Raw genomic sequence first — 23,281 nt, 5'->3', positions numbered from 1 at the left:
CAAATAATAAATAGGACAGACAGGAAAACATGCACACGCAGATATGAGTACAAATAATAAATAGGACAGACAGGAAAACATGCACACGCAGATATGAGTACAAATAATAAATAGGACAGACAGGAAAACATGCACACGCAGTTTGCCCCACAAACACAAACATTAAAACCACAATACATAACACTTACTTTCCAGGATCTGCATGCGAAAGCATGCCAGCAAGCGGGGCGTTCGCCGTTGCAGGTCGGACCACCTGCGCTCCAGCTGCCCGATGTTGCGGCGTGAGCCGAAGGACCGCAGGCGGGTCCGTGCCTCCGCATACGCGGAGCGCTTCTGCCGGTTGGTCATGGGTTGAGGTTGGCTGGTGATCCGGCGATCCATGACCTCCGTAAGCACCAGCAGCTCGCGCCTGGTGAATGCGGAGGCTCTCATGATGGCAATGGTGTTTTTCTTAAAAATCATTTTTGATAAAGTGTGTAAAAATTTTATGATTGGCTAATGTATTTTGGAAATTAACAGGAGCAATTTTATTGGTTAGTGTATGAGTCATGTGTTCGACAGGGCCAGAAATCTCTGGAGAGTTATGATAGGCTTGATGCAGTGACATGCGTAAGCAAATTTAAATAAAGAAATGAACCCAGGGAAATATGCGGGGATCCACAGCAATAGAACAATTGTTTAATTGTGGTTCACATGTTTTTTGAACAATAAAAGCGAATGTTTCATCCGTACGTATTCTGCGGGTAAACACAAACACGGACAAGAGTAAAGTTTCTTGCATTGTGTTGAAAAAAAAAAACCAATTAAGCTAATTGATACATTGATTGGCATGATACGATTGAGGGAGGTAGGCAGAATAAAGGAGCAGGTAATCGACATCTGACAAGGCCACTTCCTGTTTATACTTGTGCGTGCGTTCCTTTCAAGCCATTTCGGGGATGTACGCTCGCTATTTCGTACGCTCGTTAGTTAGAGGAGGGGTCGTCAGAGTTTAGGGAGGAATTTTAGATGCGAACGAAAATACGAGCGAGCCATTGAATTTAAATATTTTTGTACGTACGCCTAACGTACGTGCGCCCGCTTGCGAGTGGGTCTGAATGAGGGCCATTGTTATGATACAAAAGAAAAAAATGTTTTTACATTTTCAAAAATATACTGATTATGTTTTATCAGGGTATTTTGCGTATACTGATTGTGTTGTGTGGGCATTTTTACACTCTTAATATATTCAGAATTTTTATTTAATTGAGCTGTGAATAATTAAATATGATTATTATGGAAACAGTAAAACAATGTCCCTTTCTTTATAATACTTAGAGTTGATAAACACATCATATGCCTTATCAGATTATGGGTTGGCACAGTTCTTGGCCCATATAGAATGGATGGAGGGGGGACCGCTAATAATAGTATAAAGCATCATAGCCTGGTTGTAGATCTTCCTATTTCTCCTGTGGGTCAATTTAGAAATGGAATGGGTATGTAATGCCGGCTGTCAGGATGCCTCCTGTCAGAATACCGACAGCAGCATCCTGATGGTTGGTATCCCGACAGGGGTTGGGTAAGTATACTTACCCTCCCCCTTAACCCTCCCTTCTGGTAGCCTAGCCCTAACCCTCCCCATTAGTTCCTGAACTTAAGTGCCTAAACCTAACCCTCCCCCCTTAGTGCCTAAACCTAACCCACCCCCAGTGGTGCCTGACTCTAACCCTCCCCCTTGAGGGTGCCTAACCCTAACCCCCTCCCAAAATCTAACGCTAACCCACCTCCCCTGCCCGCCGACTCCCACAGCCGCAAGAAACAAACATTCATCATCTGCATTCTGCACACAAACAGAGCACAGATGCAGCCACCCAGACTCTGCCCCACAGCACTGCTGCCCTCCTTACACTGTACCTACGTAAGTGCAAATGGTGTTAGTGTTACTGAATTGTTCTGTCACTTACCACCTTCCTTATGCTGGACCTACGTATGTCAATCTGTGTCCTGTTACTACCCACAGACCATCAACCTCTGCCTCCATCTGTCACCCTCTGCCCTTCACTCTTTGCCTCTCCCTGTCACTGTTTGTCTTACCGTCGCCCTCTGCCTCTCCCCGTCACCCTCTGTCCATCACTCTTTGCCTCTCCCTGTCACCCTCTGCCTCACCATCACCCTCTGCCCAGCACTCTTTTCCTCTCTCTCTCACCCTCTGCCTCACCATCACCCTCTGTCACTCCTCGTCACCCTCTGCTCATCTGTCTTTGCCTCTATCTGTCACCCTCTGCCTCTCCCGTTCACTCTCTCCCCGTCATCCACTGCCTGACACAAACTTATTTTGTGTAGCCACAACCCTTGTGACGCGTGACCACGCCCATTTTATTCACGCATGCCTTTGGTGCGCACTCATATTAGCATTAACGCTTTGTTTCTGCTTGCATCACTGCCACGACTTCTACATTTTCCATATCCCCGCTTCAAAGTTCCCACTTCGACCACTGATTTTATTTATTTTCTATGTGGTATGTTCAAATTAAACTCCTATTTAATTACTATACTATGGGAGCGCATATCTTTTATATCCAGATGAAAATACTGCACTAAGAGTCTATACTATTTGGGAGGAAATTTAGGGATCGGTTGAAAATGTAAGGTACAGTACATCCTGGCAACCCCCAGAGGGAAACAAATCTCTGAGGGAAGACCACGCCTGGTTCCATAAAGACCCATTGTGATGAGCGTATAAACGGTGTATAATCTACTAATTAGCGGTATGCATAATGCTTATCTCCTTATCTATATCATCTAATCTACTGCAATAGAGAGCACTTGATTCTTACCCTTTCTTAGAATTAATCAATTTTAAGAGAGGGCTGTTCTACTACTTTCTACAACCAGAGGAATCACACCAGGGAAGAAGAGAACACACTTTGATTAGACCCCTGAAGCCCATTAGATTAAGAAAAGACTGGGACTCTGGAGCTGGCAAAGATAACCATAGCTCAAAACTGACACCTGCCCCTGAGTAGGCACCAGTAAGTGTGTTTTGGATCTGGCATGTGATAGGTTGTAAAGCAAACTAGCATACTAGCATATCTCTTCTAGTAATGTAACAGAGGAGCAAAGTTTGGCCAAAGATGAGGCGCCGGTAAGTGTGTTTCGGATCGGGCATGTGAAAGGTTGTAGGGCAAATTAACTTACCAGCATATCTCTTCTAGTGATATAACAGAGGAGCAAAGTTAGGGCAAAGATTAAATTTTTTTTAAGTAGTGAAATGACTTAATAATTGTCAGCTTTGGGGATCAGACTGCTACTGAGAATTGTTCAGCATTTCCACAGGAGGCAGATTTAGTGAGCATTTATGCAACTGGAGTTCTTATGTTTCTGTATTTTATTGCAGTCTTATTTTAAAACTGTTTTGCATATATTTATGTATGTCAATATGTTATTTATTTTATTTAATAAGCACTTAATAATGTTCTGTATTTGTCTTCTTAAAGAAATCGTGTGTCAGATAGACTTGTCTTTTTTCTAGCATTAGAAATTATGCAGGGAATTATTTGTGTTACAGTAACTCTGTGATTGCATTTTTAGGTTAAGTCAGAAAGTACAGTAAAGATGATTTCCTAAGAGTAGCAACTGTTGACCTGCATCTTAGTGGTGGCAGGATTGGGTGTTGTGTTTTGGGGGTTATTCTATTTTAGACAGACCAAGGGGTTTTGTGCTGATTAACCATTTCAAATCCACATAAAACACATACCTAGGTGAAGAACCACACCATGTGGCACCACCTTTATACTGTAATTTCTATAGAATAATTTTCATAAATTGCCGCCAGTATAATATGAGACACTATGTAGTAATATAATTGAACAAAATAGGATAATTTTATTTTCTGTTTAACATAAATAAAGTTTGATGATTTTTGCATTCCAAGCCCATAAGTATCATTTCTGTCTAAAAAATACTTGAATGTTTATATTGAGTTGCAAGTATCCAAAGATAAAAATAAATAAATATTACGTATGCCCAACTGTAGGTTATTCCCTTTTATGTTTAATTATATTTATTTTACGAATAATAATTTTCTATAAGAATGTTTTCTGTGTTATTTCATTGCGTGTTGTATCGGTTATAGTAATATGTTCAGCTCTGCGCACATCACAAAGATATACAACATGATTTAGTGGAACATCATGATGCACTTTCTTATTTGGAATGGCACAATTATTTTCGATCCCTTTAGCCATAAAAATGGTAAGCCCCAGTCAAGGCCTATGATGTGGTTACAAATCATTGCATCCAATTACCAGTGCTTACTAAATCTGGCTGTTAAAATGAAAAGACCTTCTTAACACATACTGAACATGTAACCTAGTTCTAGATGGCCGAAGGATAGTTGTAAACTCTGCTGTGGGTGCTGAGGGGAGAAAAAAAAATCAATTCTTCTTTATTAATAGGACTTCCAAGATTATCTGATTTGACTCTGATGTGAACAGTAAAGGAATGGTTGTTCTTCTGATACCATGTGAGGACCATATCATTATTAGAAGTAGCTATAGACAACACTGGTGTCATGTTAATGGGTTTCTTGCTTGATGTGAACAACATGGAAGCCCGAGGCTTGTTCCTATTCATCCAGAAATTGATCTGATGTAATCTGTGTGCAAACCAGCAAGTATCCAATCTCACCTCCTGTTTAACATTTAATAAAATCTGCTCACTAGGGTCAGAGCTAAAAAGAAAAAGTACAAAATATAAATGATCACAAAATACCTTTTCTTTTTATTATTTTCTCCTCAGAAATAGCAGTGCTTTCTAATCCTGATAAAACCAATTATTAATAAAGTGATTATTGTACAACAACAAGCACGCAAAAGCTAGCAAAAGCTTGAGAGGAGATAAGCACCCTGTTTTTTATTGTAGAGTTACTGGATAAAACCTATCTTTTGTTGACATTTTCTAAGTGGTTGTTTTATTAAATCAGTCAAAATTGGTAGCCTATCAGTAGCTCTATGTAGGTGGGCTATCTTAGCTTATATTTAGGGCTGGAGGAGGAGTTAACTTCCTCTTTCCAGTTTGTGAATACTCCCACCCACCCGGCATTTTGATAATTGGTTTGAACCAATTTTATCGTTAGAAAGCAGTGCTCCTCGGTGGTTCAGTTTAACGCAGCAGAGCTTGGCTAGCAATACCCCTTTGAGAGAGGCGAGTCAGTCGCTGCCTTAGGGAAGTACCAGGTCTCCATCCTACGGAGGGATCAGCACTGTTCTAGTTAAGGGGAGGTGTACTACCCAAGATGGTTTTCACACAGGGTGGAAACTTCACCCCCATTTTAGAAATAAAATCATTATATGGGCTGTAGCTGAGATAGCACTACTTTTTTGCCACCATGCTGAATCAATTTAAATTCAATTTCAATTTGATTAAATACATTTGACTGTGACCTCCTTTTTTCCAATCTACTCAGTTGACAGTGGGCCTGATTCAGCAAGGAACGCAACTGCTAATACGCACGCAATTGGCCGATTGTTGTATACTGCGCATGTGCATTCATTGCAGTGCGTGTGTGGGAACCGGCCACTGCGATTGGGCTACGCAGACCCATTGCAGAGTGATTGTAGGAAGTGCCTTTTCTGGGTGGTGACAGGGTGGTGGTCGGGGAAACGCAGGCGTGCCAGTGCATTTGAACGCCGTTGCATGGGCGTGCATAAATTATCCTCCGCGATGTCCTACGCAGCCCAAGGCCTCATAACGTGCACTGAAGTTAGCAATTCCTGAGTATGTTCTGACCTTGTGCAAGTGTGCGTGAGGCTGCGATGGTACTCGATTGTACTGATGTCTTCGCAGTCTTGCTAAACATTACGGATGTGTGTAAGGTAAAGTGGGCGTCCTTATGTAGTGCTGCGGAGGCATAGCAATCGCAATGGATTAGAATACTATCGCAGTTGAACTGTGTGCGTAATCGCTATTGCATTCGCAGTTGCGATCTGTAATTAATCAGGTCCAGTGTCTTTATTTATTATTTATGTTTAAGTTTAAGTATCGTGAAAATAATAAAGCTATGGGTGACTTGTAAATGCTGAGACATAAACATAACAATAAATAAACAATAAGCAACTTATGTATATACTAAATACTAACAATAATTTAGCTGCTGTATTTATTGCAGATCATATATTGCACGGGAAGAGCATTATATCACTTTTGCTCCAAACACCCAGCGCCAACCAAGGACACTAAGGACGGAGCTAGTACAGGTCGGAGCTGGGTTTTCCCCCTTTTACACCAGTAGCTGGACCCAGGTTATTTCCTGGGTCCAGTAGTTCACACTGGAGCCAGGTCTTCCATGACCCAGGTCTTCCGGCGTTACAGTGGACGCTTGGAGATGATGTAATCTCCAAGCGCTACTGAAGCCAACCAATCCGCAGGTTTGAAGCATGACCCCGGTCATCGTGAGTATAGCCTGTAAACTGAAAGATTGAGCAACTAAGTATGCAAACACATCAGCGGAACGTGCACAACATGCCCGTAACACACCCAATAGTCTCTGCCCGGGAATGCCCAACACATTTCCATAGGATCTCTTATACCGTGCATCTCAATGGCAACAGCGTCTTTGTGCACACACTGAGTAAAGCATGCACCGTAGGAGTTTTTCAGGGATTTTAGCATACATGCAGTAGCATAAGAACGCTCAACTTTGCCAACATGGGCATACAGTAACATGCAACTCAAAATCAGGCGTGAAATCTCTATTAACACTATCACTGACATTTATATAAGCAGGGCTTATACTGATTCCATAAAAACAATGGTTCTTAACCTCAACCCACAAGTTTTCCCAACAGGTCATGTTTTGGGGATTTCTGCCTGAAGAAGTAGGTGGGATAATTACTGTCCAGATTAACTTACCTGTGCATGATTAAATATATCCTCAAAATATGACCCGCTGGTGGTACTTGAGGACTAGAGTTGACAACCCCTGCATTAGAAAATATCATTGATGTTGGAAAAATAATGATTTGTGCAGCCAAACACTGAGAACGCTGACATACTGTACACACTGTAACTGCACGTCATCGTAGCTCTGCCCCCTGCTTTACAATGCCGGAAATCTCAGCATAGCGTGTTGCCACGCCCCGCATTGCCCACCATTGATGCCCCCTGCAGTGCTGACCTCTCAGAGGGGGCAGCCAGAAAGTCGGCAAGCCTGACATAGACACTTGTGTGTAGTAGAATACATTATAAAATACAAATATTGCTGTTTTATTTTGTTATTACATCTAGAATGAGGCAGAAATGAGTAATGTAAACAATTACAGCCAGAACACTGGCATCTTTAAAATGAATTCCCACATTTTCCTGCCCCTAAAAACCCTCTGCCTGAGACAGCTGCCTCCGCCTGCATTGGTTATAGATACACCCTGGAATATACACAAATAGGTCAGAGAAATAAATGGTAAGCTCAGGAATCTTACTAAGAAATGTCACGCAGGCTAAAAAGAATGAGTCAGACTGGCACTGTGCTGGATTCAACACCATGGAAATGTAGGAAAATGTAGAGGAAGTTATCGTGTTACTGTATTTTAATGCAGAGATTTTTGAAATGTATCTCCAAATGGTACTGTACATCTTACATTAAGTTTCTTGTCCTGCCCAGATGTTTCTCTATGGCATCTGTCCAAGACCAGAGCTGAACGCCATAACTTTCTACGAGTTGTTTGCAGTCAGCGTCTGCCAAGTGGGATCTTTACAATACAGGACACAAAAGTTGTTCTACTAAAAAAAAAAAAAAAATCTGCTTCTCTGTCAATAATGACATTGTATCCTTGGAATCTTTCAGTGCAGCTGTTCAATGATTTTGTAATAAAATAATATATTCCTCTAGTCTAACACTATCTGAGCCAGCAAGACATTGTCCCTTAAGCAGCAGGAAGAATATATAATAACCTAATACAGTGTGAGCATGCCATAACTTAGTTGACGGTCCGTTCTCTTCTAGACACTGATGTTTAGACATTTACTGCACTGTGCAAAAAGTAATCAATCTATCTATCTATCTATCTATCTATCTATCTATCTATCTATCTATCTATCCATGTATTAATTACCTTTCATATTAACATATTATATGCATGATTCTGGTTTCTATAATTGATTTTGTCAAGTCTTTGTCTTTCCTCTATATTTTATTTTCCTTCTGTCCTTTCTCCCCTTCTCTTACCTACACTCTGTCTCTCTATCTCTACGGCACAGCACTCTGAATTTAATCGCCCCCCTGTCTCTCTCTCTCTCTATGGGGGAGATGTCTCAAATCTTGAAGATAGTTAAAGTTAAGAGAATATGTAAAATGACAGGAGCTGATTGGTTGGTGTTTTATCTCTCTCTCAAAGCTTTGATAAACATCCCCCTATATCTCTTACCTTCACTCTCTCTATCTCTTTGCATACTCTTTATATCCATCTCCCTATCCTATAGCACTCCTTTTCTCCCCTCTTGCCTTATCTACCTTGTTAATGTTTCTATAAATCACTATACATAATAAACAATAGAAAGTAAGGAACTGTTGTGGTCATTGTTGTATTTTGGTTACTGGCTACTCAGTAATGGGATGTTATGATGTTGATATTGTTGAAATGTTGTCATTGAACATGTCGGCACCTGCAAAATGTCAACATGTGAAATGTTGACATTCTGCATGGACCAGCAGCATGTAATGAATCTCTCCTGTATTTGCATAAGTCCCCTAGAGTCACTCTAGGCAGGGCTTCTGCCTATAGCAACCGCCTGTTTTTCCCATAGAGTATGCCGCCCTCACCGGTACTTAGGGTGCTGCCAGGTCTTAACCTCCAGACAGCAGGGGCTTATACAAGCAGCTGGAGTTCACAAGGTAAAACTGGGGTAGTAGTACAAAGGTAATATTAACCACGGAGCAGCCTGCAGCCATGAACACAAGCAAGATAGAATGCACACCAATAAACAGGTAGCGTGAATATCAGCAATACTAAGTACTAATATTACAGGGTAATTACTACAGAGCAGCGTGCTCTGTGGACAATAACAGAATATGATTGCATATAAAAACAATTACTTAAAATAGTGGTAATCACAACAGCAGATATATTGCAAGATGGTATAGCAATAAATTCAGATACACATGCAGCTGGCAGTATGGAATTGCAGCATAACATATGGAATAGCAATTTATATAAACCAATGTGTGTTTTGCAGAGTATTATAGCAGTGAGAGATGTGTGTATAAATTACAGGATGGAATAGCAACAGTACACAACACGAATGGCTTGCAGAGTGGATTTGCAGCACAATGAATGTTCCAGGTATACTTGTAACACATACAGGTAATTCAAGGCAGAGCTAGAACAGGAACCAGGAATACCACACAGCAGATACAGGAACAGGGACCAGAAAGTGCGATTTACACAAAAAAATATCTTTGACAAGGCAGGAATAGGCTGGTTACCCTATAACAGAAGTCAGAGCCAATCCTGTGTGATCAAATTAGACCAGCCTCTGGTTTATTACCACTATGAGCAGCTGAGTGCTGCATGTTCACAGGCTTCCTAGCTGGGAGCAATCAGCCTGGACCAAACCTCACTGTGGTTGTCTTTGCCTGTTAACCCTCTCAGCTCTGGCTGAATCTGCAGCAGATATGAGCTGTCACAATGGCTTGTAACACAGCAGATGGTTATGCATAGGGGTTAGGATTAGTAATACTCAAGTAAATCACCAGGGATATCTTTTTTAATATTCTAATCATGTCAACATTTACTCATGATGAATTTTGACATGGTCAATGTCGACATGTCAAACATGTGGACAGTACAACAATATTGGCATACTGAATGTCAACAAAATTTACCACACCCCTCAGAAACTGTATAAAATTACTGCTGGCCACATCACCCTTGGCTGTAAAGGACAAGGTGTGCCTTGGCTGCCATGAATCAATATAAAAAAGTTTAATATATGTATCATAATAAAGAAATACTAATGTGATTACATGTTCCCTCACTTATTTGTCTTCTTTGTAACTCCAGTGCTATGGATTCACCTGGTAGTTTATCTAGTGTAACAAGAAGAGGATGCCTGCTCTGGCTCCATTTTATGTTCAAATAAAATATAATTTTAAATGTTTTAAAGCAAGTCCAAATATACAAATATTAATTTGTTGTTTTAAAGATAAGTATGTGGTTCTATAGACGGTTCAAGCTAATTTAGAGTTAAACTCTGAGAATTCCTACACATATGCTTTCATTCATACTTGGTTTTTCCTGCCAGTCTTGAGAATCTTGGACATTACTTGGGCATGAGATATAGTCTCTGGGAAATTGTCAAGCAGAGATCATCAAATCTAATCTTTTTATATCTGATTGTGAGTCAGGCCAAGCCCAAGTGTAGACTGCCCAGCAATTTCAAAACTCTTGGCTGCTCTTGCAGTGTTTGTCAATACATTGCCAAGCAACGCTCTAATCTAAGACGTGCTTATTCTGTACACTATTCAGCTGTATATGTCTTATAGTTGATAAATGGCTAGCCTACACACAACTCAAAAATAACCTCAGTTATTAATTATTCATGAAAACAGATAAATACATTAGTCTTAGATCATTTTTGCCAAGTATCTTTTTCTTAGAGGCCAAGCAGCTGATAAGTTAAAATAGTATTACTCAAAAGTATTATCAGCAATGGTAGCCATCCAAAACATTACACGCTTTCTGGGCGAAAGTATCACTAATAAAATGGGCTTTATGACTGAGATGATCAGGGGGAGTTCTGCTTGGCAGATGGTCAATAACAGTTTAGATATTGCAGATATTTTCTAGGTTTTACAGATAAGGTCTTTATGGTAGCCATTTTGATATGGTACATGTTAAGTCATTCAAGCAGTCAAAGTTGAAGAGTAATCTGAGTTACAAGCTGAGATGAGGAACTTAATCAACTATTGGAACTTCGGCATTGCTAAAGCTGAGATAATTGGAAATATTTACATGTGGTTTTGGGAAGGACAGCTTCCTTCCTGTTTTAACAGTTCATGTGTCCCTCTTGTCAGTTCATGTGTCCCTCTGTCAGTTCATGTGTCCATCCAAAGGCCAGTAGTAGCAAACAGAATTCAATCCTCTAAGAACAAGCTCAGGGCCTGATTCAGAGCCGCTCGTAAGCAGCCGCTCGTTCGCTCCGAGCGATGTTCGCACATCTGGGCATGCGTATGGGTCATAATGCGCATGTGCCAACCAGTCAGTGCGGTCGGAAATCGAGCGCTCACAAAATAGCGAGTGCCTGCTAATTTGAGCGACAGGATGAGGCGTTTGTGGGTGGTAACAGGGGAAGGTGCTTGAAAACGGGGAGTGGAGATCTGAACGCAGGCGTGCCAAACGGTCAAAACGGGCGTTTTAAGGGTGTGCATAATTAACAAAGCAACGTCATCGGCCACGTTACTTGGTTGTCTCTTAGCCTGAACTGTTCGCATGACTGCGGTAGGAAAATCCAACCACAAGCACTGTGAGCAGTTCATATGCCTTTCGATGTACTCGATTCATCTAATAAATAGCGGAGATGACGTAGGATGCGAGCGGCCAGGGGGCGTCTTTACAAAATAGTGAGCGCATATTTCGTTCGCTCGCTCACACATAGAGGCGTCAACAGACCACAAAGAGTCAGCGCTCAATTTCTGAACGAGTGAGCGCAAATAGCGTCCGGCTCTGAATCCCTCAGTCCGAATATGTTGTTATAATAGTACTAGCTACGGGTAAGCTAAATGACTGGAATAATATTAAAGCCAGTAGTCCGTGTGATTTCAGTTCCAAGTCTGGTTACTCAAATCTCCAATTCCATCTGCACTCCAGTCTGGTTATTCCACTGAGACTTTTTTCTACCTACCACCATTAGTCGCATCCGATACCTACAAACATCGGTCCCATCCCATATCTCCAAATATCAGTCCCATCTGATATCTCCAAACATCGGTCTCAACTTATATCTCCAAACATCAGCCTCAAACCGATCCTTCTCATCTATTCAGCATCATCGGTCTCAAACCGATCCTTCTCATCAATTAGCATCATCGGTCTCAAACCGATCCATCTAATCAATTCAGCATCATCGGTCTCACTCTCAAACCAATCCTACTCATCAATTTGACACAATCGGTCTCAAACCGGTCCTACTCATCAATTCAGCATCATCGGTGCCAAACCGATTCTACTCATCTATTCAGTATCATCAATTCAAATTCTATTCTATTCAGCTCATCACCAGTTCCACATCATTAGTCCCATTCCGATATCATCATCTTCAATTCTCATTTTAACCTGCTGTATAATAAAGACATTCTATTTCTGTCCTCGCCTTCGGGCCCATCATCCACTGCCGTATCTCTACCTCCTCACATCAACACATGAGGAAGTCCTGGCCCAGATTCATTCACGCCTCCCAAGTCTCCTCTTCAGCCTCCCACACATGTTCCAACCAACCTCAACCCTCAGGCGTGACAATGCAGATTTTTTTCGGTATATTTTGAGATTAGTAATTGCATCCATGCATTAATTATTCTTCTCAACTGTACTGACGTTACTGGTATATCTATACTATTTTCATGTATGTTGTTACTTAATCTGTGGCACCGTATACAGATGTGTCCTCTTGCATCTTTGCCAATTTTATGGCAAATCGCGCCATGCATGATGAGATGCATAACTGCAAAGGGGTTACGCACGCTGCATTCGCAATCACGACTCCATAGGATTGCATGGTGCGAACGCAGCGCGCAGCATGGCATGGTGTACATGGCTAATAGCATGGCGCAATGCGTGCGCATGTTTGTAGCGAGATCGACAAAGATGCAAAAGGACACATCTGTAATAAATAAACAATGTTTTCGTTGACCATAATGATTTGTATAGAGTGCTGTCTTCTCACTGCATTTTCCATATAGTGTAACAACTAATGGCATTTTATCTAATGCATGTACTCTAACAGATTAATTGCACATAAATTGGTTGTAATATAAATACATATGTAACCTTCTGTCTCGGTACATGTGCTGTAAAGTTAAAGTGTACTATAGGTAGTGCACCTCCTCTCTGTCACATTCTTCTGCCCAGGCAAACCTGAGGCACACCTGTGGGTGTGGGCGCTTAGTGTACAAAAGGTCCTTGATCATGAGAGTTTTACAGTAAAGTCACTAATATGTAGACACAGGTGTTTGTACAGGTGTATGACCATACACTGTAGCACAATAGATTACATAATAATAAGTTGGGAGCTAGACCATCTCATATCTCAAAATAGACTCTTTATTTACACTTCCCCCAGCACATGCCATAGGTTACAACAGGACATTAAAATAGGTATTCATCACCTTTCCCCACTTTACCATATAACTTATAAGCTGGGCATCCACTATACAATTTTCTGTCAGATATCTGTCCAATCTGGCTGGTTGGAATGAAAACCTGGTAATGTACAGTATGGGAGCAAATGACAATCGTCCATTTGCTCAAAAACACTGGAAAACAGCCAAAAATGGTTGACCAGACAATTTGGTTAAAACACACAAATTTACCCAATTTAAAAAAAACATGTTGTCCTTTCTTCAGTGTTTAAAACCATATGATCGACTGTCATTTGCTCCCATACATTACAGGGTTTTCATTCCAACCAGCCAGATTGGACCAATATCTGACAGATAATTGTATAGTGGATGCCCAGCTATAGGGCTTGAACATGGTTTCTGGAAACTGTAGAAAAATGGGTAGCTGAATGTTTAATTAAGGATAAAGCAAGTTAAACTTTTGGGTGTTGACCTTGGTAGCAAAGGGGTTAACAAAATGTGTTTAAATGTACATAAGATGATGTATGGGTGATTGTGGGAGATTGTGGGAGTTGTATACTAGGCTATAGTAGTGAGTATCTTCTTGCTTCACTCTCTTTGATTTCTTGTCTCTGCACTCCCGCTCGCCCTTCATTGTTTCTTAGGTTAGTGGTTACTGTTTGGAGCGGTGAATGGATGGAATGTCGGTGATGGTTTGAAGTGACTCATTTTAGTTTAGCATTTATAAAGTTTTGGGTGAGCACTCCTTTAGTTTGGTGATAATGAAGGACCTGGACGGGCATAGTGACACCTTCCTTCCGGATAGGTATACCATAAGAGTCTTCTAAAGGAAGGTGTTTCACCAATGAATGTTGAATGGGTTTAATTAATATAAGCTATAAATGAGGCTAACTGAGCAGTATTTTATGAAACAATTGTAAAATGTATTTGATTAAAATGGCACCATCTACCATGGTAGTGTCACGACCGGCTGTATGGAATCCCCTGCTGAGGGGTGCAAGCTGAGGTTCAGGACTAAAGATCAAGTCTGAGATGTGGGGCCTGTACACAAGATCTCCTCATCCACGAGTGCCAGTCGTTGGCGAGACCTGACCTAATGTGCGGAGTCTAACCAGCCTGGAGATGTTCACCAGTGACCCCTCCAAGTGGGATATGGGTTTAGCTGCATCCAGCCGGCAGGTCGTGGGCGTTTGGTCAGGTGATTGGTACTCACAGGAATAGAGAATCTTGCTACAGAGGATGTTTCATACAAGCATTATGCTATACCAGAGGTTCCCAAACTCCGCCATTACAGTCCAGTATTTAAGGATATCCAAGCTTGAGTCCAGATAGTTAAATCAAATTGACTGAGGTACTAATTAAGTCACCTGTACTTAAGCATGGAAATCCATAAAACATGGACTGTAATGGCGGAGTTTGGGAACCTCTGTGCTATACCCTTGTATAGCTTCCAACATATACACCGGAGGACTGGAAGCTGTAGTGACAGCGGTACTGAGACTGGACGCTGTGGTGACAACGGTATTGAGGTTGGACACTGTAGTGACAGTGGTACTGGGGCTGGACGCTGTGGTGACAGTGGTATTGAGGCTGGACGCTGTGGTGACAGTGGTATTGAGGTTGGACACTGTAGTGACAGTGGTACTGGGGCTGGACGCTGTGGTGACAGCGGTATTGAGGCTGGGTATTGTAATGACAGTAGAACTGAGGCACTGATTCAGAGCCACTCACAAAAAGTGAACGCTCACTCTGAATCAGGGCGGCCGCTTTTTTAAAAAAAAACAGGCCTCCTGGCCGCTCACTAAGCTGTGGGTGACCACCCACAGCTTTTGTGAGTGGCCAGGTGATGGCCGTGATAGTCGCGACCATCTTGACCATCTGGGTTGCGACGAGACCCTTGTGGTAGTGTCTCGTCTGCCACCAGCCCCAGTGAGCTTCCGGCTCTAATAGAGCCGGAAGCTCACCTCTGACATCACTAGTGATATCAGTAGGGCCGCCCTCAAATGGCAGGCGTTCCTTTGGGAACGCCTCAGTTTGGCCAGCCACCCCCCTCCCCGCCTACAAAATGGGGTAAGCTGTCGATCAACATTGACAGCCACCCCGTTTGTAGAGAGCCCCGGAGAGAATTAATTTCTCACTCGCTCTGAGGCTTGTGCATGCGCATTGCGCATGCCGCGCATGAGCAGTGCCCCACTATTGACCCGCTTGCGAGCGGGTCTGAATCAGGCTCAGAGGCTGGACACTGTAGTGACAGTGGTACTGAGGTTGGACGCTGTGGTGACAGCGGTACTGAGGCCGGATGCTGTGGTGACAGCAGTACTGGGGCTGGACGCTGTGGTGACAGCGGTACTGAGGCTGGACGCTGTGGTAACAGCAGTACTGAGGCTGGGTGCTGTAGTGACAGCGGTACTGAAGCTGGACGCTGTAATGACAGCAGAACTGAGGCACAATGAAGTGGCAAGTAATTCGCAGACAGGCGACCTGGAAAAAGATCTTCGGTAGACACTGGAAAACGACAGCATTGCTCAGGCAACTTCCTGTGGTCCGCAGTCTGGCTTTATCCCCTGCAGTAGCAGATCATTGGTGGACAGCGTCAGCTGACCACCATCATGCTACCATTGGGTATAGAGTTGTCAGGTGATGCAAACCTTCATGGCCGCGTCCATGACGGCAACTGCAGAAACCAGGCACAGCGCAGTACAAGGCAGTTCACATGGCACTAGGTAGCATACTCAGCATGTACCCTCCGCTGCACCTGACGTCTGACCCCACGGGAGATCAGGGGAAGCTGGCGCAAAGGTGTGTAACGTCCGATCCTAGGCCGCAACTTGACAGGTAGGATGCTGCACTGAAATAGTATGTTTGCATGTTGCATGTCTGGTGAGATTTCTACCGCTCCTCACATTCTTGTACACTTGTGGAGGTGGCTATTTAATGTGGGAGAAGACAGGCTGATTATTGAGGTGCATCAAGTGCATATCTGGTTCACTTTGAAAATGACCTCATTTGCGTTTACAATTATGATTCACTCTTACTTGGCATAATTGATGTTGAAAACAGTTTTATTTTATGCAATGAAGGTACAAAACAAATCCAGGCTGTGCTCTTCAATTACAATATATCATGCAGAAATCTGAATGTTTCCAATGGATTTTGAAAACTACATTTAACAAACAAATATGTTTTCATTTATTTTAGTGTCCTGTTTTGGCTTTATGAAGGCGACAGACAAATGTTTATTTAGTGCGACACTGTATATACAGAACAGTACTTGTCATGTGATATTTAAGGGAAGTGCATCTGGATATTAAAAATTAAATTTTCCTGGGGAGAAAAATTTTTTACATTTCCAAGTCTTTCCTACATCATTTAAATCATAAAAAACATCAGGTCAGGTAATAAAATGTTGTTTTCACTAAATTAAAAGGTCCTAGCACTTATTTGTAAGAAAATGTTTTGGTGTATGGCTTACAGTATATTTTATGGGAAAAGTTTTCCATATCTGTCACAGCTATATCTGCATTTTACATGTAGATTTTAACCATGCCAACACTAACATATAATTATTAGATATTTTTTTAATCTTTACAAAATCTATTTAATTAAACCTGTGTTTAGAACATGAATGAAAGAGTTTTGAATTGAATCTTTGTAAATTAAATGTTTATTCTAATTCTCTAAATAATCTAGTATACTGAATTGTGGTGAACTGATCATCTCTACATGTAACAGGTCTTAATTTTTTTTCTGTGCATGGCATTTGAATCACTTTTACTGTATGTAGAACATAATAGAGAATATATTAACTCATTTTGGATATTCTGCTACATTTACTGGATGTTGGGTCCTATACAAATTTTTTTCAGTAGTTTGGGTCCCAGCAGTTGGGATGCTGGCGGTCAGAATGCAGAGAGTGGCATCCCGACAGTCGGAATCCCAATGCCTGAAGGTAAGTAGCCTAACCCTAACCTCTAACCCTCCCCCTAACCCTAACCCACCTTTCCCGCAGCCTAACCCTATACTACCAATATGCATTGCTTCCTCTCCCACAGCCTAACCCTAACCCCGCCCCCACTCGGACTAAACCTAACCCCCCCGTAGCCCAACCCTAACCACCACCCACCCGGCCTAACCCTACCCCTAGTGCCTAACCCCTAAACCTAACCCTCCCCCTAACCCTAATACTTACCAACGGGATGCTGGTGGTCAGGATTCTATCACCGGGATTCTGACTGCTGTTGGGATTCCAGCGCCGGTATTCTGAGCCCCGGCATCCTGACTGCCGGATTGGTGACTACATCCCGTTTCAATACATCATTACAAGAGGTGCACTTCATACTTACACTTATATGTTTATTCTGAAGTAACTTTTTACACATTGACAATGGTTTTATTTGTCAGGATGTTATAAGTCGCTGTTGACACATTTATTTATTTTTTTCTAAATTATATTTTACAGGATTCAGCAGTTTAAAATAAATACTTGGAAAAAAACTGTCTTGAAAATATTATGGGGGAAATTTATCAAACAGCAATTGCTAGTAATATTATGCTGCCATTTTACAAACCATAGGAAAATCTACAGAAAAATATCCCCCTGCTCCTAGGAATGCCAGTGTATGCTTTATATCAATGTCCCTTTTTGGTACTCCTGGAGGGTGCTCAATTTACCAAACCCTGCAAAGTTTAGCCCCAGTAGCCAATGCCAATTTTAGATGGCATTAGTCATTCTATGCTGTAGGCTACATTATCGCAATTTTTTAGAGAGGGATCCTTTGGATCCCACTCTGTCAGACACTACTTGTTCCTGTGTGGCACGATGGCTGCCCATGTGCATTCAGCATACCTGGTCTGTACCCAGAAGTAAGGTCATAGCATTAGCTATAACTCTACTTCACTCTTATCAGAGCCTGGGTCTCGACAAAAGATAAATGACACACAAACATTATATCTCATTGTGGCAAGCAATAGGTAATTATATTTAATGGGGGAAATTTTAACAATTAAAACATTAATAATATATTCATTAATATATGCAGCAGGCCCCCGATAATAAAGATTCCTTATCGCAGCAATTTGCAGCAATAAGGAATTCTTCTTCACCTAAATGTATAATCAGTCAGTAGCCAGGATAGGAGCTCCGATAGAAGTCCAATCTGGTGATCAATAGAAGTAAAGTGATTGCATTTGCGATCCTTTTACTATTTTTATTTCGGCCAGCAGCTGTGCTACTGTGCATGGGCCCACATCAGACGGCGCATGTGCGAGCGGACAGCAGTGGGGAGGGATCACATGGATCCCTTTTCCCAATAAGTTTTGCAAATGTAGCCCATAGGCTTCAATTGGCTAACACTGCCAGGGCTGAACTTGGTAATCCTGTCAGCCTAGCAGCCAGAGGCGGGCTGGGCTGGGGGGCAGAATGCAATCTGCCCCCTGGGCAGGTACAACCTTGACACTTTGGGGTTGCCCACTGTCCGTGGGCAGCCCCAAAGCCCCCTACCTTGCTGTCAGTCAGTAAGCATTCTCTGCCTGCTCCCTGGCTGGCGACAGTGATGACCCCACCTTGTGCCTGTGCCAGCCACTCGCTGCACTGAAGGGGCAGTATATCTCTGGTGGCACCAGCAGCGCTGTGTGCAGCAGGGACCCAGCTGTGAGTGTGACACTGACCTCGTGACATCACCTCATGCTCCCTGCCACAAAGAGGAGCCACCAGCCACCCAGGAGCAGACCAGCAACCAGAAGACCATTCAAATGATAAGACTCAGAGAGGGGGACAGAGTCTGTAAAGTCAGGAGGCTGTAAAGAGAGGGGGGCAGGAGGCTGGAAAGAGAGGGGGGCAGGAGGCTGGAAATACAAGGTGACAGGAGGCTGGAGTCATGAAGAGCTTGGCAGGGACTTGTTGGGGGAGGTGGAGGTTGGGGCACATGCGACAAAGAGAGAACGACAGGAGACATATGTGACATGGGGAGAATAAGTAGGGCACCTGTCACATTTATGAGGGCGTGAGCACAAGCCCTTTACAGATGACCCAGCTGCTCTTATGGTACTTGTACCACCAGTTAGCACAAATACCACTTCCACCCTTCTCAAGTGCTTAATATATTTTACTCCTGGTACAGTTGCAGGACGCTGGTTTTTGTCTGTTTCAGTGCTTATGTAATATCAAGCTGAGGTGTTATTACCACAAAGCATATCACGCTCTGGAAAGAGCTCTCTGTTTTTTCTGATGTCCCCGGTGGCCACGAAGCTGGCATTGATATTACCGGTGCTGGAATCCTGACACATATCACAATCCCAGCACCGACATCCCAACCGCCAAGATACCAAAGGTAAGTAGCGTGGTGGGGGGTAGGGCTAGGGTGCAGGGTTAGGGTTAGGCAATAGGTGGCAGGTTAGGGTTAGGCACTAAGATGGGAGGGTTAGGTTTAGGGTGCGAGGAGGGGGAGGTTAGGTTCAGGCACTAGGGGGGGAGGGGTTAAGGTTAGGCACCAAAAAGGGAGGGTTAGCATACCGATCAACAAGTGTCGGTATGCTAGCCCTGTCGGGATGCCGGTGTCAGGATTCTGACAGCCGGGATCCCAAGTGCGAGCATCCCATACCGATTCCGCTGGAAAGACAAGGGGGCAGGAGGCTGGAAAGACAAGGGGGCAGGAGGCTAGAAAAACAAGGGGCAGGAGGCTGGAAAGACAAGGGGGATGGAAAGACAAGGGGGATGGAAAGACAAGGGGGTGGAAGGCTGGAAAGACAAGGAGGTGGATGCTGGAAAGACAAGGGGGCAGAAGGCTGGAAAGACAAGGGGGCAGCAGGCTGGAAAGACAAGGGAGCTGGAAAAACAAGGGAGTGGAAGGATGGAAAGACAAGGGGGCAGGAGACTGGAGTGCCATAAGGCAAGAAGCCCAGGTGACATGGGGCAGGAGGTGACACAGGAATCAGGAGGCTAGAATGACATGGAGTAGTAAGCTTGAATGACATGGCAAGCTCGAGGTGAAACAGAGCTGGAGGCGACACAGGGCAAGGGGCAGGAGAGACATAGAAGGCTAGAGGGGATATGGGGCTGGAGATGACATAGGGAGCTGGAGGCAATATTGGATAGGAGGTTGGAGAGACAGGTGGATGGAGGGGACATGGGGCAGTACCTGACATAAGAGGCTGGAGGCTGAAAGAGACAGGGCAAGAAGCTGGAATGGCACAGGGATCTGGAGGTGACGTAGCAAGCAGTAGGATGAGGACACACAGGGCAGGGAGCTGGAATGGCGGGGATCTGGAGGAGACACAGGGCATGAAGACAGAATGTTGCAGGGATCTGAGGGTGACACGGAGCAGGAGACTGAAGATGACATGGGGCATGTAGGTGGAAAGTCACGGGGAGAGATGAGACACGGAGGAGGCCGGAGGGGACACAGGTGGCGATCTGGTTGAGCCTCTTTTGTATGATAATGACACTAATTATATTCCTACACAAATAGGCATCTTTTGGACAATGGGATTTCCAACATGAATAGTGAAGACACCGTCTGCCCAGGGAGGATACATTTCTTCAGAGGTTCACATAGAAACCACCATATACGTAAGGTCAGGTGTAATTTTATTTCGTATTCACATGCTGTGCCTGTGCCAAATATATTAGAACTGCACATAGTACATGTACCAGGGTTTTGAAAATGCAGAGAGAGAGTCCAATGAGCTGCAAATCAAAAGATGTATAAAAGCAATTCCACAGGTGACATCTTTTGTGTTGCAGATCATTGCTCTGTTCTCTCTCTACAATTCCAAAACCCCAGCACATGCACTGTGTGCAATTCTATTTGGCACAGGTGCTATGCAAACAGTCCAGTCACAGTAATCCCCCTCCAATCCCTTTCTCACTGCCCCCTTCTCATCTTGCCCAGTGCCCTCCCATCCAGCCCAGTGTCCCCCACCATCTCACTGACTTCCCCATTCCAGTGTCTACCCTCTTCCCTCCCCAACCAGCCCACTGCCTCCATTTAACTGCCCCTCAGCAAGAACCCCAGCCAGTCCAGTCACAGTGTCCTGCCATCATTCAGCCCAATGTACCCCTTCTCCAGCCTAGTGTTCGCTTCTACCACCCCCATCTCTGCTGTCTTTCCATCCAGCCTAGTGCCCCCCTATATACCACCCACTGCCTCTCTCCATTATCCTCTATTTGTCACCCACTGCCTTTCATGCTCTACCTGCGTCACCCACCACTTCTCCTTGTCACCCACTGCCTGTCACCCTATCCCTGGCATCACCCACTAACTCTCCCTGACACCATATCCCTGGCTTCACCCACTGCCTCTCTATGTCCCTCTCCCCGTCACTTACTGCTTCTGCCCGTCACCCTTTCCTGTCACCCACTGCCTCTCCGTCACCCATCTCTACTGTCACCCACTGCATCTCACCATTATCCTCTATGTTACCCACTGCCATCCCCTGGTGTCACTCTCTGACTCCCCCTGTCACCCATTCCCTGGCATCACCCACTGCCTCTCCCTGGCGTCACCCATTGCCTATCTAACAAGGGCGTGGCTTGTAGATACAGCATTTCCTTTGAGGCTATGCCCCTTGTTGCAAGGCCACACTTTCCTAGGGGCATGCACAAAAGTGCTCCCCCTTTCCTTCTTTGTGCCCCCTGTCATTTTGTTCTGGATTCGCCCCTGCAACCACCTGCTTCTGCAATTTCCTGGCCGCGCTGGCTGCCTGGGAGTGCGTGTGTCGATCCTTATCTCCTGATGCCAGTCACAGGAAGATGCCGAGCAGAGGAGCCATGCACATGATTGATCAATGCACAGCCCACCTTCTTACATGCTGCGGCGGGACCCAGATCTCCTTCCTCCATACTATGGTCACTACGAAGTTAAAGGGAGGATGTGGACCAAAGCAATGATTGGTAGAACCTTCCACATGGTACTAGTACGTACTAAGCTGGCAGATTTCAAGCGGTGTGCAGTAGCGCAAGGAATTAAGTCTTGAAACTGTACTGCACTGCAGAGGCAACGGTGGAGGTGACTGGAGAGAAGTGGGGTAGGGAGGTGTGTGTGTGTGTGTTTCTCTGTGGGGGGGATCAGATTTGAGGTATGAATTTTAATAATGGAGAAGGTAATATCTGGAGTCTGATTTTAAATGCGGAGGTCTCAGATCATAGGTCTAATGTACAGTAATAACACTAATAACAAAATAAAACCATTACGAATCATAGTTTATAAATTATTTTAACATTATTATCATTTTACTCTGAAACAGTTGGTGTATAAATAGTATATTATTAATATGTAAATAAATGTATTTATATATTTTTACATACATGTATAGTGTCAGTCTTTACCAACTACATTCATTAAGTATCAGTAGAAAATTAATACATTTATGTCTGATGAGAGTATTATCATCCAAACCATAGAAATGGTAAATTATAGAAGTCACCAAAAGCTGAATTAATACTGTCTAAATTTTTTATAAGTCACTAGAATGTTCTCTTTAATATGTATGGGTTACTTATAATGCTCTCTGTTTTGTATGTCGGTCACTAGAGTGGCCACTGTATTGTATATTGTTTCATAAATTGGTCACTGGAATGCGCCTTGTACTATATATATATATATATATTAGGGGTGAGCGGGTTCGGATTTCTGAAATCCGAACCCCCCCGAGCCCCCCCGATCCGAGTCCGATCCGAGTCAGGCTCGACTTTTCCCGCCTGACTCGGATTCTGAAATCGAGGCAAAACGTCATCTTCCCGCCTTCCGAGTCTCGCGGGTTTTGGATCCTATATAAGGTACCCACGTCGGCGCCATTTTCTCACTCGGCTGTGGACAGTGAAGAGGGAGGGTGGGAGTTAGGGCTGGCTGGGCTGTGTAGTGTAGTGTAGTGCAGAGTAGTGTTGTGCTGTGCTGTGCTGCGCTGTGCTGCTGTTGTCCACTACTTCATAGTCCATAGGGGCTGGCTGTG

This window comes from Taudactylus pleione, unplaced genomic scaffold (genome assembly GCF_031769625.1).
Source record: "Taudactylus pleione unplaced genomic scaffold, aTauple2 ptg000082l, whole genome shotgun sequence".
In the NCBI taxonomy this organism is placed as follows: Eukaryota; Metazoa; Chordata; class Amphibia; order Anura; family Myobatrachidae; genus Taudactylus; species Taudactylus pleione.
Note: the sequence above shows the minus strand (reverse complement) of the source record.